Source organism: Paramormyrops kingsleyae, chromosome 9 (genome assembly GCF_048594095.1).
Source record: "Paramormyrops kingsleyae isolate MSU_618 chromosome 9, PKINGS_0.4, whole genome shotgun sequence".
NCBI lineage: Eukaryota > Metazoa > Chordata > Actinopteri > Osteoglossiformes > Mormyridae > Paramormyrops > Paramormyrops kingsleyae.
Genome location: NC_132805.1, coordinates 31226219 through 31244881, shown reverse-complemented (window position 1 = coordinate 31244881; position 18663 = coordinate 31226219). Strand labels below are relative to the sequence as shown.

The window sequence follows — 18663 nt, the reverse complement described above, 5'->3', positions numbered from 1 at the left end:
TACGCCACGCTATTCCCGATATACTGCTGTAGCCCACACTGTATGTGACATACGCCACGCTATTCCCGATATACTGCTGTAGCCCACACTGTATGTGACATACGCCACGCTATTCCCGATATACTGCTGTAGCCCACACTGTATGTGACATACGCCACGCTATTCCCGATATACTGCTGTAGCCCACACTGTATGTGACATACGCCACGCTATTCCCGATATACTGCTGTAGCCCCCACACTGTATGTGACATACGCCACGCTATTCCCGATATACTGCTGTAGCCCACACTGTATGTGACATACGCCACGCTATTCCCGATATACTGCTGTAGCCCCCACACTGTATGTGACATACGCCACACTATTCCCGATATACTGCTGTAGCCCACACTGTATGTGACATACGCCACGCTATTCCCGATATACTGCTGTAGCCCCCACACTGTATGTGACATACGCCACGCTATTCCCGATATACTGCTGTAGCCCACACTGTATGTGACATACGCCACGCTATTCCCGATATACTGCTGTAGCCCCCACACTGTATGTGACATACGCCACGCTATTCCCGATATACTGCTGTAGCCCACACTGTATGTGACATACGCCACGCTATTCCCGATATACTGCTGTAGCCCCCACACTGTATGTGACATACGCCACACTATTCCCGATATACTGCTGTAGCCCACACTGTATGTGACATACGCCACGCTATTCCCGATATACTGCTGTAGCCCCCACACTGTATGTGACATACGCCACGCTATTCCCGATATACTGCTGTAGCCCACACTGTATGTGACATACGCCACGCTATTCCCGATATACTGCTGTAGCCCCCACACTGTATGTGACATACGCCACGCTATTCCCGATATACTGCTGTAGCCCCCACACTGTATGTGACATACGCCACGCTATTCCCGATATACTCCTGTAGCCCCCACACTGTATGTGACATATGTCACGCTATTCCCGATATACTGCTGTAGCCCCCACACTGTATGTGACATATGTCACGCTATTCCCGATATACTCCTGTAGCCCCCACACTGTATGTGGCATATGTCACGCTATTCCCGATATACTGCTGTAGCCCCCACACTGTATGTGACATACGTCATGCTATTCCCGATATACTGCTGTAGCCCCCACACTGTATGTGACATACGCCACGCTATTCCCGATATACTGCTGTAGCCCCCACACTGTATGTGACATACGCCACGCTATTCCCGATATACTGCTGTAGCCCCCACACTGTATGTGACATACGCCACGCTATTCCCGATATACTGCTGTAGCCCCCACACTGTATGTGACATATGTCACACTATTCCCGATATACTCCTGTAGCCCCCACACTGTATGTGACATATGTCACGCTATTCCCGATATACTGCTGTAGCCCCCACACTGTATGTGACATATGTCACGCTATTCCCGATATACTCCTGTAGCCCCCACACTGTATGTGGCATATGTCACGCTATTCCCGATATACTGCTGTAGCCCCCACACTGTATGTGACATACGTCATGCTATTCCCGATATACTGCTGTAGCCCCCACACTGTATGTGACATACGCCACGCTATTCCCGATATACTGCTGTAGCCCCCACACTGTATGTGACATACGCCACGCTATTCCCGATATACTGCTGTAGCCCCCACACTGTATGTGACATACGCCACGCTATTCCCGATATACTGCTGTAGCCCCCACACTGTATGTGACATATGTCACACTATTCCCGATATACTCCTGTAGCCCCCACACTGTATGTGACATATGTCACGCTATTCCCGATATACTGCTGTAGCCCCCACACTGTATGTGACATATGTCACGCTATTCCCGATATACTCCTGTAGCCCCCACACTGTATGTGGCATATGTCACGCTATTCCCGATATACTGCTGTAGCCCCCACACTGTATGTGACATACGTCATGCTATTCCCGATATACTGCTGTAGCCCCCACACTGTATGTGACATACGCCACGCTATTCCCGATATACTGCTGTAGCCCCCACACTGTATGTGACATACGCCACGCTATTCCCGATATACTGCTGTAGCCCCCACACTGTATGTGACATACGCCACGCTATTCCCGATATACTGCTGTAGCCCCCACACTGTATGTGACATACGTCACGCTATTCCCGATATACTGCTGTAGCCCCCACACTGTATGTGACATACGCCACGCTATTCCCGATATACTGCTGTAGCCCCCACACTGTATGTGACATACGTCACGCTATTCCCGATATACTGCTGTAGCCCCCACACTGTATGTGACATACGCCACGCTATTCCCGATATACTGCTGTAGCCCCCACACTGTATGTGACATACGCCACGCTATTCCCGATATACTGCTGTAGCCCCCACACTGTATGTGACATACGTCACGCTATTCCCGATATACTGCTGTAGCCCCCACACTGTATGTGACATACGTCACGCTATTCCCGATATACTGCTGTAGCCCCCACACTGTATGTGACATACGTCACGCTATTCCCGATATACTGCTGTAGCCCCCACACTGTATGTGACATACGTCACGCTATTCCCGATATACTCCTGTAGCCCCCACACTGTATGTGACATACGTCACGCTGACAGACTCACTTGGCACCGCCCTGCACTTTAGCCTGTATTTTATTTTTCTGTACAATATAGAAACAGCACAGCTTCCCCCAACTAAACAGGAATTTAGGTATGTGTAATACCTCAGGAAATGCCGGAAGCCCCGCCTGACGCCGGTGGGAAGAGCCGCCAAAACGCTGCGCGTGCTAAACCAGGCTTAATTACGGGTAAATAACATCACAAGGCAACACCGTTCATCAGAGATATTCACCATAAGCATATTTACCACAAAATTCGACACCCAAGATTAATACTATAAGTTAGAGATGGGACATATAACAGCGTGACTTCAGAGCTCACCTTGTCAGAGTAAAGCCCAGCAACTCGAACGTGAGAGTCAGAGGTGGCTTCGCTTATGTAATATCACATGACCGATGATGTCAGATTGGCTCGGAGGTTTCAGATCCTGTCGGCTCTTCGTAACTTTTACAGAAGCGAGATGAAACCTTTGGGCCTCGTGGGGATCTTTGTAGTTGGAGAGATTGTCTGCTATACAATTTGTATTATATACAAAACCTTCTGACTCATTATGGAAAGTGGTTCTGGAAATGGCAAGTGTCAGAGTCGCAGGCAGGCGAGCCGGGAAGCAGGCAAGATCAGCCGGATGGACGGGTAAATGGGGTTTATTTAGGAAACAGGAAGGACCGGGGAAGCACGACAACTAACATTTACAATGACAGAACTGGGGAATACTGACTGAGACACGGACTAAATATTCAAGACAAGGCAAAAAGAATAGGCAACAGGTGAGTACAATCAGGAGTTAACACGAGGTAACGAGGTGGGCGTGGCACACACGAGGATCGGATGGAGCTGGGCGTGACAGCAAGAGGCGATCCTCAAATGTTTGGAAATAGTTTGAGTTGATGTCTCCCAATAAGGTGAATGAATATTGACATGGCACAATAGGAAATTAGTTAGGCCTATTATTATTACTATCATTATTATTTTTATTTATTTAGTTCTTTTGCTCGTTCAATGGACAAATTTTCACCAGGCACGGGGGAGGCTAGGTTTCCATTCCCTTGTAAATCGCGTTAGATAAAAGCATCTGCATAAAGTTAAATGATTATATTCGTATTCGTTTTTATTATTGTATAGGCCTGGTTTGCCTCAATGTGCTTAATATTTTCATTGTCCCCGTGAGACACCTTATTCTTTCCCTCCCCAGTCCCCCAAGCCAGTGTAAAAACTTACCAGGGCTCCATGTCGGGGGAGGGCCCTTGAGAAGTCTGGAATTTTATTTTTCTTTCAATATTACTATCATAAATAAAGGTCACAATGAATGTTGCTAACTAATGTAAATTGAATGTTTTCATTTTATGAGCTACTTCAGCTTTTACGAACTACTTTAAAGCTGAAAGGGTTCTATGCTCTGCTAAAATGTTTGGTTAGTTCCTAGATTGACAGACTCATCCAGCTGTTTCGCATTAACATTACTGACACATATGCATGATTATAGGAGACTGACCAATCAGCATACGGCAAGAAACCAGTGCTTAAGTGAAATCCTGGTCCTTTTAATTGAAATGTATAAAATGGTAGTTTACAAATCCTTTTGTAGCTCATAGTGTCCCTCCTGACATGGATTAGGTGGTCACCCTAAGTGATGCCTTGGTTACATCTGTAATCCGAGGTAAAGCCTAAATAAATTGTTGTTTGCATACCAGATCATCGTAACAGTACTAATTTGAAAATTAAAATAATATTTATTAGTTATCATAGGTCATATGCAGTGATGCCAGTAACGCGTTACTTAGTAGCGCGTTACTCTAATATGACCAATATTTCCAGTAACGACTAATCTAACGCGTTACTATTTCCATACCAGTAATCAAATTAAAGTTACTTGTCCAAGCCACAGTGCGTTACTATTTCTTAAATTTTTTTAAAGCAAAACCTATTTGGTTTCTTCTTGCGTCTCGGGAGTGACGTCGCATATGCGACAGGTCATATATTCAGGACAACTCACCTACCAAGCGCCGCGGCTAGCGACACACGAACAACAATGGAGGGAGGAGAGAGATATGCGTTTTCTAGCTGGAAATATAGTCACTATTTTGAATTTGTATCAGCCAAAGATGATAATATTAAGATTCGTTGTACACTCTGCGCTGGCGACAAAGTCAGTGTTATCTAGCTTTAAAAACACTACGTCAAACTTGAAGAAACAGAAAAATAAGAAAAAGACTTATTTTTTCTAAAAAGTATTTATGTTCAATGAAGTCAAGAAAGAAAAAAAAAGACACTTGTTTCTCTAAAAAGTATTTATGTTAAGTGAAGTCAAGAAAGACTCTGTCATGCCCCGATCGTCCGCTCCTCTTGTGTGCCACGCCCCCTCGTTAACCGCATGTGGATTCCCCGTGTTTACCAGCTGTTCCTGATCGTTGTGAATTAGTCCATTGTATTTAGTCCGCGTTTCCGTTTGTTTCCCCAGTCCGGTCATTGTAATGTCGATCTGTGTGTTGCCTTCTCCTTCGTGTGTATCCCTCATTAAACCCCGTATTCCCCTTATCCTACGTCTCCTTGCCTCTGCTTCCCTGTTCAGCGTATGCCAGACTCTTATTTTTTTCTAAAGTATTTATGTTAAATGAAGTCAAGAAAGACTTATTTTTTCTAAAAAGTATTTATGTTCAATGAAGTCAAGAAAGACTCTCTTTATTTATTTTTATACAAACGTGTATTTCTGTCAGGAAATAGTTTTTAAGTTCAACTTAAAATGTCAGGAGATACATTGTTGACGTTACTGTTAAAATGCACCAACAATAAAGTAAGCATTGGCAAAACCGGTTGTCGTTTTTTAAGTTGGGGGGGGAGGGGGTGTTATTGGCTGCTGCTGAAAGTGACTAATAAAGTAACTTGTAATCTAACTTAGTTACTTTTAAAATAAAGTAATCAGTAAAGTAACTAAGTTACTTTTGAAAGGAGTAATCAGTAGTCAGTAATTCGATTACTATTTCTAAGTAACTGTGGCAACACTGGTCATATGTAGGATCACACATGCACATACCACAGAGTTTAAATTCCAGGTGGCCTGAGACCAAGGCCCAGCCTGGTACAAGAGGTAGACATTGGCCTAGACACCAAAGGGGGGTTAGTGACCCAACACACATAAAAACACACACACAGATAACAAGGGAGGCCAGCACTACAACTTTTATTGCCCAAAGATTTAGGGACCTACAGACAGCAGAGTGGACCTCACTGACAGGGGTCCCTCGACTTGGCACACAACCCCCTCCCCAGACATCCTGCCTTACATACCACTCACCCAACAGACCAACACCCTAAAGAAAGTGTCATTTAAGTTTGGCTTTTGTATACCCTGTATATTGATTTACTCATGACTACCAGTCTCAATATACACATAGGTTATATTTGTGTGTGTCCTTAGACAATCTTAGTGTTTTGTGTGCCACCCTTATAACCATGTTCACAGAGTATCACCTATTTTACCCCTTTACACTTGAACACTTATATAAATTTGAATAAATAGGTATTAGCTACCCCTGCATATACACTCACCTAAAAGATTATTAGGAACACCATACTAATACGGTGTTTGACCCCCTTTCGCCTTCAGAACTGCCTTAATTCTACGTGGCATTGATTCAACAAGGTGCTGAAAGCATTCTTTAGAAATGTTGGCCCATATTGATAGGATAGCATCTTGCAGTTGATGGAGATTTGTGGGATGCACATCCAGGGCATGAAGCTCCCGTTCCACCACATCCCAAAGACGCTCTATTGGGTTGAGATCTGGTGACTGTGGGGGCCATTTTAGTACAGTGAACTCATTGTCATGTCCAAGAAACCAATTTGAAATGATTCGAGCTTTGTGACATGGTGCATTATCCTGCTGGAAGTAGCCATCAGAGGATGGGTACATGGTGGTCATAAAGGGATGGACATGGTCAGAAACAATGCTCAGGTAGGCCGTGGCATTTAAACGATGCCCAATTGGCACTAAGGGGCCTAAAGTGTGCCAAGAAAACATCCCCCACACCATTACACCACCACCACCAGCCTGCACAGTGGTAACAAGGCATGATGGATCCATGTTCTCATTCTGTTTACGCCAAATTCTGACTCTACCATTTGAATGTCTCAACAGAAATCGAGACTCATCAGACCAGGCAACATTTTTCCAGTCTTCAACTGTCCAATTTTGGTGAGCTCGTGCAAATTGTAGCCTCTTTTTTCTATTTGTAGTGGAGATGAGTGGTATCCGGTGGGGTCTTCTGCTGTTGTAGCCCATCCGCCTCAAGGTTGTGCGTGTTGTGGCTTCACAAATGCTTTGCTGCATACCTCGGTTGTAACGAGTGGTTATTTCAGTCAAAGTTGCTCTTCTATCAGCTTGAATCAGTCGGCCCATTCTCCTCTGACCTCTAGCATCAACAAGACATTTTCGCCCACAGGACTGCCGCATACTGGATGTTTTTCCCTTTGCACACCATTCTTTGTAAACCCTAGAAATGGTTGTGTGTGAAAATCCCAGTAACTGAGCAGATTGTGAAATACTCAGACCGGCCCGTCTGGCACCAACAACCATGCCACGCTCAAAATTGCTTAAAATCACCTTTCTTTCCCATTCTGACATTCAGTTTGGAGTTCAGGAGATTGTCTTGACCAGGACCACACCCCTAAATGCATTGAAGCAACTGCCATGTGATTGGTTGATTAGATAATTGCATTAATGAGAAATTGAACAGGTGTTCCTAATAATCCTTTAGGCGAGTGTATGTTCTCGTGGTTATACCAGAAGAAAAGTTGAATAGTTTAACCAGGTATCCTAGTGTGTCCTAACTTTCAGAGATTCTTCTTTCTTTGTTTAACAAACCCCCCCTTCCAACATTCCTTTGTTGTCCTTATCTGATCTTAGTGGTCTGTTACCAAGCTTTCTGTGTTCTACCATGCTATATTAAAATAACTGAATTAAGGTGTACCTTATCCATTCTGGAGAAGATCAATTGGGATAAGCCACACCAAACAAAATATGTTGTTTCCAGATGTGCAACTTATATTGATATTACCACAAACTAACGGCCACGCCTATCTAAGGATAAGATATGCTGTTTTTAATGTGAATATGTGATGTAATGTCTGCACAAAGTGTAACATCTATTGAGGTGCAAGCCAAAACACATGTATCATATACTGATGTGAGTCAGTCACATACATAATATAAGTAATTCTTAATCAATTAAAACAGATGGTATGAGGTGTGAACTTGTGAAATTGGTATGGCATGTTTGGTGTCAAACTGATGGACAACCACTCCTGATTCCAAATCTGGTCAGTAGTTACCATTAAAGTGGATGTATCAAAAGTTATACCAGCTTAATGAAAATCATCAGTAAAGGGGGAATCAGTCTGGTCATAAATCCCAAAAGGACTGATACAGACCCCCTTCCGAAAGCCCGCCAAATGGATGGCCAGCCATTGGTCCAGGAGTCGAATTCCTGGTCATCCCTATTCATGAACTTTAGACCATAAAAACCTGGCACCTCAGAACAAAGGGGAGCAGAAAGACCATCAGCCCGAAGAGAGGCAGAGAACATCAGCCCAGGAGAAGAGAAGCCCACAAGAAGCCCTCCGATGAAGGCCCAGCTAGACAGAGAACTGCAACCAAGACAAAGCTTCACAAGGAGAGAGAATCCAAGGGGCTCCATTCCAATAACCGCTCCAAACGCCACGCCGCGCCCCCCCCCCCCCCACTCTTCAACCAAGTAAACCAACTTCCTTTCATTCTACCAACTTAAGCTGTTCTGTTAACCTGCTATAAGACTGCTTACTTTGCAGAACAGTATTTCCCTTTTAAGGTTACTCATTTAAATCCGGTCATTGCATTTCCATAATTACATTGTTTGTTACCATTCCGTTATTTCGTGTTTGTTGTTTGTGTTAGGTGTAATGTTAGCTAGGAATAAATGCATGTCTTTTACATAACTTCAGCCGCCTTTCATTGAGTGCTCACAATAGTCCTTGCCTCTGTGCGATCTTGCTACATGCTCTGAAACCTCAAACTCGCCTGAAACATTGCGAGACTCTCTCTCATCGGCCGTGAGGGGAGCTTCGCTAACGATCGTTTACATTACCTGGTGATGCAGCTCGCTGGACGAGCCTTCTAACCCAGGTTACTAAGCGATACTGGTAATTAGTGAATCCCATTTAAGTCTCACATTAACAGACTCACGGGGATACCGCAATTGAGTTTGGAGGAGCCGACCATTCGGCATAACAATTGGTTAATAATCAGCATTAAATAATAATTAATTAAAATTCAATTAATTTCAAAACATACTGGTGGAGATATTAAAATTTACCTGAGTTAATAATTCCTACACATAACATAATTAGGATAATATTTGCTGAATATGCTCAGTGTGATAGGTTCATATACACCAGGGGTGCCCAATATGTCGATCGCGACCGACCGATGTTAGCTTCTATCATCTGTCAACCCCTTTGGCATTCGCCACTTAATTGACGTAACGAGTGCTCAGTCCACTTTTGCTTAAAACTTTGTTATATTGGGTTACCAAAACAAAACGCGTACTGTATGTACTGTGAGCTACTGCAAAACTCCAGCAAGCAATGAAAGTGTCCCAGCTAGCCTTTCAACTTATATATACTAAAAACGGGATATAAAAAATGAGTGGGGGATGCGGACAAAGTAATAATGTATTGAATTGTATTGTGCTGTGCTGTGAGGGTTCATGCAGTGATGCAAGGTTTGCCAACATGTACGGTATATATAAAGTATAATCAGTGTGTGTGTCTATGTATGTGTATATATTGTGTGTACACACACACACACAGATGGACAGGCTATCAGATTTATCTAGTAGCAAAGTTTAACTTGCAAAACATATAGAACTTAGTTTCAGAAACTGTTCCCGAGAGTAGTGCAGCAACCAACCCCTCATCCTCTGATACTATGACTTGAGACAAGGTGAGCTTATAATTTAAAATGAAAGCAAACCATTTTTAGCTATTTAGATTGTAATATGTTTAGCAATACTAAAATCATGTTTTGTGTTACCGTATGTTTGGCTATAATTAGAATAAGAGGCATGGGTAATTTTTTGTCAGGATATTCCATAAGTCCAATAAAACGTCAATTTTTTTTAATGCAAATAGTTATATGAAATTTGAGGGAAAATTACACAAAAAATTGAAATAATATGCTTGCTTATATCATCCATTTCATTGGAATTGCCTGCTAATATCTGTCACATGCTTCATGGTCTGTCCAGGTAGATAAAGAAGATGTGATGCATTGTTAACTGCTATACACATGTATAAATGTTGAATAAGAACGTGAAATAAATACAAATAAAAAGATAACTGCAAGCTGGTCCAAAGCTAATAGACAGAAGCAGTGGAGAGGAATGGAGTGAATGGCATAAAATTAGTAGTTCACTAATGATGGGAAATGAAGTATAGACTGTAACTGATGGCCAATGTATTTAAATAGTCAGAAAGTAGGAGATGCCAGTATGATAGGATGAGACCTGACATTTGGACATTACAGTAGAAATGTTCATCAAGGTAGGATAAAGGGAAAAGGGTAGATGAGAAAAAGAAGGGAAATGTGGTGACTAGCTGTTGGAAAAAATTGCAATTGCTGAAGTGTACACAGCCTGATATGGAGGCAAATGGAGTTTGCTTTTTCATTTGAAATTTGGCAGCCAGTGTTCGTTCGCGAAAGCGAAAAAGCAAACGGTAATGCAAAATTTGCAATTGCATTTGAATTATGTCACACTTTATGCGTCCACATATGGAAAACGCAATTGCAAATGCAATTTGCAATTCCTTTTGAAAAATGTCCGGGATTTCCCTCCATAGCCTGAAGTATCACTGAAGTTTGATACATTTCTAGTCAAATGGCAGGAAAATGAAAGCAATTTAAAAATATGGACTCAGATGAATGGAAAGGTGATTAATCTTTGAATGTTTGATGAGAAATAAGGTCATTTCAGCTGCATTAGCCAAGGTCAGTCTTAGACATATTTAGACAGTGGCTGTAGCACCCTCGTTTGACCAATCAGCATGAAAGGTGGAGGGTCTGTCTGTGGGCCAATGATAAGTTAGTGGGTCAAAGATTAAGGCGCTTGATTGAAATGAGCATGGAAATGGTGCAGTTTGGTTGTGGCTGGTGGCCATTCTGTACAGGCAGGTCAAGTTATTTTTATGAATCATCCATAAGGGCAGTGTCCTGATTGACCTGCCACCAGAATGACCTAGGTGGGGTGTACATTGTAGGAGTTATAGGAATATGTCATTTATGGAGTTTTTAAACATCACGAGGGAATGCAAATTAATACAAGTCATTGGACGGTACATACAGTTGAAACCAAAAGTTTACATACACTGTATAAAAAGACATATAACTTTTTTTCTTACTGTCTGATATTAAATCATACAAAACCCTTTCAGTTTTAGGCCCGTTCGGATTCCCAAAATAATTTCTATTTGCTAAATGTCAAAATAATGTGTGAGAGAATTTTTTAGAGATTTTTTTATTACTTTCTTCAAAGTCAAAAGTTTACATACATTTGCTTAGTATTTGGTAGAATTGCCTTTAAACTGAATAACTTGATGCAAACGCTTTGGGTTCCTTCCACAAGCTTCTCACAACAGTTTAATGGAATTTTGGCCCATTCCTCCTGGCAGAACTGGTGTAATTGAGTCAGGTTTGTAGGCCGCCTTGCTCTCACACGTCTTTTCAGCTCTGACCACAAATTTTCTATGGGATTAAGATCAGGGCTTTGTGATGGCCACTCCAAAACATTGACTTTGTTGTCCTTAAGCCACTCTGTAACCAATTTTGCAGTATGCTTAGGGTCATTGTCCATTTGGAAGACCCATTTGCGCCCAAGCTTTAACTTCCTGGCTGATGTCTTGAGATGCTGCTTCAATATTTCAACATACTGTTCTTTCTTCATGATGCCATCTATTTTGTGAAGTGCACCAGTCCCTCCTGCAGCAAAACACCCCCACAACATGACGCTGCCACCTCCGTACTTCACAGTTGGGATGGTGTTCTCAGGCTTGAAGGTTTCCCCCTTTTTCCTCCAAATATGACGATGGTCATTATGGCCAAACAGTTCAATTTTTGTTTCGTCAGACCACAGGACATGTCTCCAGAAATTAGGGTCTTTGTCCCTGTGTGTATTTGCAAAGTGTAATCTGGCTTTTGTATGTCGCTTTTGGAGTAATGGCTTTTTCCTCGCTGAGTAGCCTTTCCGCGCATGTCGGTACAGGACTCGTTTCACTGTGGATAGTGATACACTCTTACCAGCTTCAGCCAGCATCTTCACAAGGTCTTTTGCTTTTGTTCTGGGATTGATACGCACATTCCGCACCAAAACACGTTCATCTCTTGAACTCAGGAGCCATCTCCTTCCTGAGCGGTATGATGGCTGGACATTCCCATGTTGTTTATACTTGCGTATAATTGTTTGAACAGATGAACGTGGCACCTTCAGGCATCTGGAAATTGCTCCCAAGGATGAACCAGTCTTGTGGAGGTCCACAATTCTCTTCCTGATGTCTTGGCTGATTTCTTTAGACTTTCCCATGGTGTCACAAAAGGAAGCAGTGTGTTGAGGTGTGCCTTTAAATAAATCCACAGGTGTGCCTCCAATCAACTCAAGTGGTGTCAGTTAACCTATCAGACGCTTCCAAAGCCATGACATCATCATCTGGGCTTTCCCAAATAGTTTAAAGGCATAGTAACCTTAGTGTATGTAAACTTTTGACTTTGAAGAAAGTAATAAAAACATCTCTAAAAAATTCTCTCACGCATTATTTTGGGAATCCGAACGGGCCTAAAACTGAAATGGTTTTGTATAATTTAATGTCAGACAGTAAGAAAAAAAAAGTTATATGTCTTTTTATACAGTGTATGTAAACTTTTGGTTTCAACTGTATATCTTGATTTGGCATGACTCACAGAACTTGCAGTACAAAGGATTTTAACCAGTAATATGTCACTGGAACAGAAATGAGAAAAATGTAAGTTGAACTGATTTTCCAGGTTTATACAGACATGTTATATTGCTGTAGCGCTCCTGTTTGACCGATCGGCACAAGATTTGGAGGGCCCTTCCGCAGTACTGTCCTACAGGATATATTCAAGTTTGGTGATGATTGGCTGAGGCAAGCCAGAGATATAGCTGTCTCACTGAAATGGGTGTGGCACCTGTATGGTCTGGGAGTGGCTGGGGGCCGTACCTTACAGGAAGTTTAGGATTTTTTAAATTATTATTTATAAGGACTGTCTCCTGATTTAAATTATACCAGACTTATGTAGGTTGTGAGAAAATCCTAGGAGGTCTTGAAAAGTCCTGTTTTCAGACCTATATAAATTATGCAAAAACGTATAGATGGAGAACCAAGTTCTACATGTCATTTGATTTGGCGTGTCATACTGAATTGGCCTGGTAATAAATGTCAACTGTAGGCTTGACAGTTCTGGAGAAATAGGCAGAAACAATAATGGTCCAATGCACTATAGTGCTTTGGACCCTTAATAAAATTAAAAGGAAAATAAATTTAAAAATTGATAATTAAATAAAAAATTTTCTTCACTGTTTTGAATATGACCATATTGCTTTTCATTTTACGGCATTGCTTTTAATTCATCGTATTGCTTTTACATTTACTGTATTGCTCCTCATTTTGCGTTATTGCTTTTCATTTAACCATATTGCTTGTAATAAAAGGACAAGCAGTCAATCAGCTGGCTTTAGGCACGCCTTCCTGCCCAGGCTGCGTAGTCAATTCCAGCAACAACAATTCTGCTTTCGACTTCTTTTCCAATTTCCAATTTTGTGCTCAAATTAAACATGGAAAAAATTGATAACAAGCACTCACATTCTATTTTTTTTCTATCTGAAAAAAAGGGGCATTAATGTGGCATTTAGGGTTAGGCATTAATCATGTGTCTTTCTTTCTGTTTACTGGATACAGTTTACTTATCTTGGTTTAGTTTCAGGAAAATACTTTTCCCCAAGATGACCTGTATACACACACACACGTGCATCCTTGAACACTAAGAACAGTTCATAAACAAACTGAACTTTTTACACCGTTTTAAATTTCTCCCTCAGTTTTTGTCTCACCCCATGTCTTGCGCTCTCTTTTGTTGGGGCTCGTCGTCGCACTCACTGCCAGTCACAGCACCTTTCACACTTACAGGATTTGTAGGTTTTTTCTGCAATTTCCAAAAACTGTCGGCGAGCGGAAAATTGAGGCTAAAACTGTTTAATGTGAACTTAGCGTTAGTTATACTGGAAGCTTCCATTTGCGTAGACATGAACCAAGCAGGAAAAACAAATCACCCAATCAAAAGGTGCATGGAGACAGTGAGACCTGGTATGTGCTCTTGCAGATTTAAGCCTGTAAATGACAGGTTAAAGAGGATAACAACCAATGCTTTGAGATGCCTACTTTGATCTAGCTTTTCACATGACGATCTACCATTTTCCAGCTTTCCCTCCAAAACTGCAAGACTGGGTTTAAGGGGTTTAAGAGGAAATAGCCAAATGTGTTATAAAGGCATCAACTAGGAAGGGGCCAAATATCTCCTCTTCAGTTTTAACCACCACAGGGCCTTATTGTCTGGAAGGAAACTTTCTGATAGCTGTGAGAGCGACAATGACCAGTAATACCAGTGATACCAATCTAGTCTAGTTTGGGAAAGTTCCTTTTCCCTGTCAAGATTTTTCCAGTATAAGCAATATTGGCTTAATCATCCCCTATAATCTGCCCTGAGATCATCCCCGGTAATGACAGGGTCTGAGACAGAGCCATCATTATGCAGCCAATATTCTTCCATGGCTGTTTTTATAAAGTTACAGACCGCCTCACTTTGTAAGAGTGAGTTATTAAATAGCCATCGTATAGCTCTCTCCCCAACATCTAAGGTAGTCAGTACAACATCAACCGCTGCATGATCAGAGATAATAATATTTCCAGTACAAACACTCTGAATATTGCTAACAAGGGCCTTAGAGATCAATATATCATCAATTCTGGAGTAAGAGGTATGTGGGTGGGAAACTAAGTCTTTACTAATTAATGTAGAGTCTTTTCCCAAAGGATGGAGTGTTTGCCAGATATCTATTAGGCTGAGGTCCTTCAACATGGTATCAATGACTGTATGTATCAGACGAGTCCCCTATGTGTCAGATGAGGCCCCTGTCTGCCAGAGGAGTCCCCTGTCTGTCCCCAGGTCTATTCTAATTGGATCTCGAACCTGAGTGACATCACTACCAAATATTACGATATAATTTCCAATAATTCTTATAATATTACAGACATTGTGAAAGAATCAGGAGACATTACATTGGAGGCATAATGTTCATGATGGTAAGTCTCATATGCTGCAATCAATGTTGGAGAGTAATGAGTTACATGTAACGGTGTTACGTAATTTAATTACAAAAAAATGTAACTGTAATCCGTTACCAGAGAAAAAAGTGTAATTAAATTACAGTTACTTATGGAAATATTCATGATTACAATTTTAGTTACATCATAAGATTGTATGCAAAACCTTGCTAATATCTTTTATAACAATTTGTATTGCTTTTCATGTGTTTCTTATGCAAAACATCCTCCTTTGCTATTTCCCTCCACAGCCGAAAGTTTGACACTATTCGATGCTTCTGATTGGTTATCCTATCGCATCTACATTTGCAGCCAATTCTTCTAATTAACTCGCCGGAGCGGTCTGAGTTTCTGTTGCAGGCAATGGCAGACAAGGAAAGAAATGCATTCCATTGCTAGAAATATAAAAAACATTCCCAATACATTATGGAAAAAGGCACAAATTTAACTGTGCAATGCAGTGCGTGCGTAAAAACCACAATGAATCGTGAAGTATGTACCGCGCTTTAAAGCCACTCTGGCACTTCTGATCCCGTTGACAGGAAATGTGCCGCCCCCCTTCAATATGCCAAGGTTATTGGTAATTTATGTTAGATCTGATATTAGCACTCCTGACATGCTGTGTCGTATTGAGTTTTGAAAATACACTAACTAGCTAACCCCGGGCGATGCAGCCTTACCACTCTGCTAATTCATTTTATTTTACAGTGCTGCGAAGACAGTTTTAGACTACTCCGTGATTTGTGATTGAAAAATTGATTTAAACAGAGTAAGTGATTACACAATCAGCTGAAATTTCATATCCTGTCTGATTCAAGAACTGTTCATATCAGAAGTAAAATTGAACCATTTATTTTCGCAAGTATATAAAATTATCATAATGTAATCCTGAAGGCGTCACTCGTAGTTTCTTGTTTTGACTCCCAGTTTATATTATGAATACACATTAGAATTTAATAACTGAAGGCTGAGTTTTAACATTTTTTTTTTTTTTTTTACATTTTAGGTATATTTTATGTAACATTAATGTTATGACTTCATGTATTGAAAGGAGTTTGCTCCATACTGCTGTAAGGTAAACACTACCAGGTTACAAAATTTCAAAATGGTTAACAGTTGAGAATATTCATAATTTAGAAAAGTAATCAAAAAGTAATCAAATGTAATTAGTAGGGCTGTCAAAATTAACAGGTTAACACGGATTAATCTATCATCATGATTAATCTGATTAAAATTTTTAACGCAATTAACCCATCTGCAGCGCAGAATGATTCAAAATCCCTGAAATCTCAACCCATTTTGAGCAGTTTTGGTGCATTCCATTTGCCCTCAGAACTCGTATTCAGAGTCAGATTCTGGGGTTTTGAACCCGGAAGTGACGCCATGCGCGCTCCCGTTTCTCAGAGATCCGAGAAATATCTCGGAGCAGCACAGAGGATCCCGAGTTCAGAATCCAAGATGGCTGCACCCTTTATCAATAGAAGGAAAAGTTGTAGTTTTATACTGTTTAAGCACTACTTCTCATTTGTGGCTCATTAAATCGGTCGCACACACTATACCGTCCAACTCATCTGTGGATGTGTTGCTACGGAGTTTTATACATAAAGCACCAAGTGTAATGTGTTATCAACTGATATTGCTAACAATGGCAATTAACTGGGCTAGAATTGGATTTCATGATTAGTCGGATGGTTTCCTCCAGGTACTCCAGTTTCCCCCTCACAGTCCACAGACATGCTAAGGCTAATTGGAGTTGCTAACATTGCCCATAGGTACGCATGCGTGCGTGAATGGTGTGTGAGTGTGCCCTGCGATGGGCTGGCCCCCTGTGCAGGGTTGTTCCCTGCCTCGTGCCCGTTGCTTCCGGGATAGGCGCCGGACCCCCCGTGACCCAGTAGGATAAGCGGATTGGACAATGGATGGATGGATTAGTCGGATTATTTGTTGGATTTACGGTAGTTTGGGCTAATTGTAAGTGAATGAAGATAAAGACCATTTAAACTGAGGTACCTTTAATCCGACAAGTTGTCCAGTTAAGCAAAAAATCTTGCTTTTTGATATGGGTCCATGGTATTGCACTTCTGTGGCAGATGGAATGCATCCGACTCGTGTTCAAGATGTTCAATAAACATGTTAAGTGCATATATATTCCCTTTTTTCTTGAGTCTGTTTGCTCATGCAAAATGAAATGTGATTAATATAGATTAAAAATGAATTATATTTAATCGTGATTAATCGAAATTAATCCACAGCAACCCTGTGATTAATCTGATTAAAAAATGTTATCGTTTGACAGCACTAGTAATTAGTTTCATATAGTAATTGAAACCACTATTACATTTTAAATAGAACGATTAATTGTAACGAATTACATTTCCAAAGTAATCTTCCCAACACTGCCTGCAATTTAGCTTCAAGTTCTACCCATTTAGCCTCCTGATCAGCATGGCATTTACAAACCAGTAGGTCCACATTTTTCCTAATGAGTACACTAACCCCCTTGCTTTGAGTACTAGAATAGACCTGATTAATCCATCCCCATTTTAGTTTCTCAGATTCTTCCTCATTCAGGTGAGTCTCTTGCATTAGAGTGATGTCTGACCTGGGTACCACTTTACAATAAGGCTCCCATTTGCCGCTTATAAAGTGTCAGCAATGACAGCAGAAAAAGAAATTTAACGCATGCAATTTCAACAATATATATCATGTGAGAATAGAAAACATATATTGTATCTATTATTTTGTTGTGTCAAAAATCACACACTAATACATGGCATGGATGCAAGCAGGAAATTTGCGTGAAGGCCCCAGTTGTCACTGTCCGATTTGCAGCCGCATGCACAGTAGGTGTCACGCATGCGTACACTGCACAGCATTTCACAGTGCTGCCTGATCTTAACTGCGCATGCCCCCAACAATTAATGGTTTTCCATTTATCTTTTTATATTTTATACATTAATAACTTAAATTTCCTTACATGCTCAATTGGAAATGAGTGCAATGGTTCTAGATAAAAGGAAAAAAATAATGAAATATCAGTAAGTACCTTTTAATTGTCGAGTAAATAATTCAAAATGTACTAAGATGTACATTTGTATGGTCATTCCATGTGGTCATTTTATATGAGCCATTTATTCATTGAATTTACAGAAAATGTGCTATTTTGTGATATGTATTGGACATAACTTTGAATATTGGGGGGGTCGAGGTCCCCACCCATTTTTCAAAACAATATGATTACATGGGGGGAGCGGGGGTTTTATTGGCTGGTTATGATTATTGGGGGGGGGGGGTTACAATACCCTCACCCACCCCATAATTTACACCCATGTGTATTAGTATCGGGATATGAGATTCTGGTCATACCGCAAAGCCCTATATGTGTGTGTTATTAAATAAAACTGTCCAGCTAATGGCCACAGGATGCAGATTTTAACACTTTTGTCATGACATGCTATTCACAATTCACCAATAAGCCTAATCACAAACATCCGAGCATCACCTCCTGCTATTTCCAGAGCCACTTTCCATAAAGCATCAAAAGGTGGTGTTTGGTTGCTATACAGTTTGTACTACAATCTCTCCGACC

The 18663-nt window shown here is 41.1% G+C and overlaps 1 protein-coding gene across 12 annotated transcripts in view; it reads right to left on the bottom strand.

The window, feature by feature from the left end:
- Positions 1-18663, bottom strand: part of LOC111845163 (NACHT, LRR and PYD domains-containing protein 12-like) — a 90883-nt gene that overhangs the window by 32131 nt on the left and 40089 nt on the right. The window lies entirely within an intron of this gene.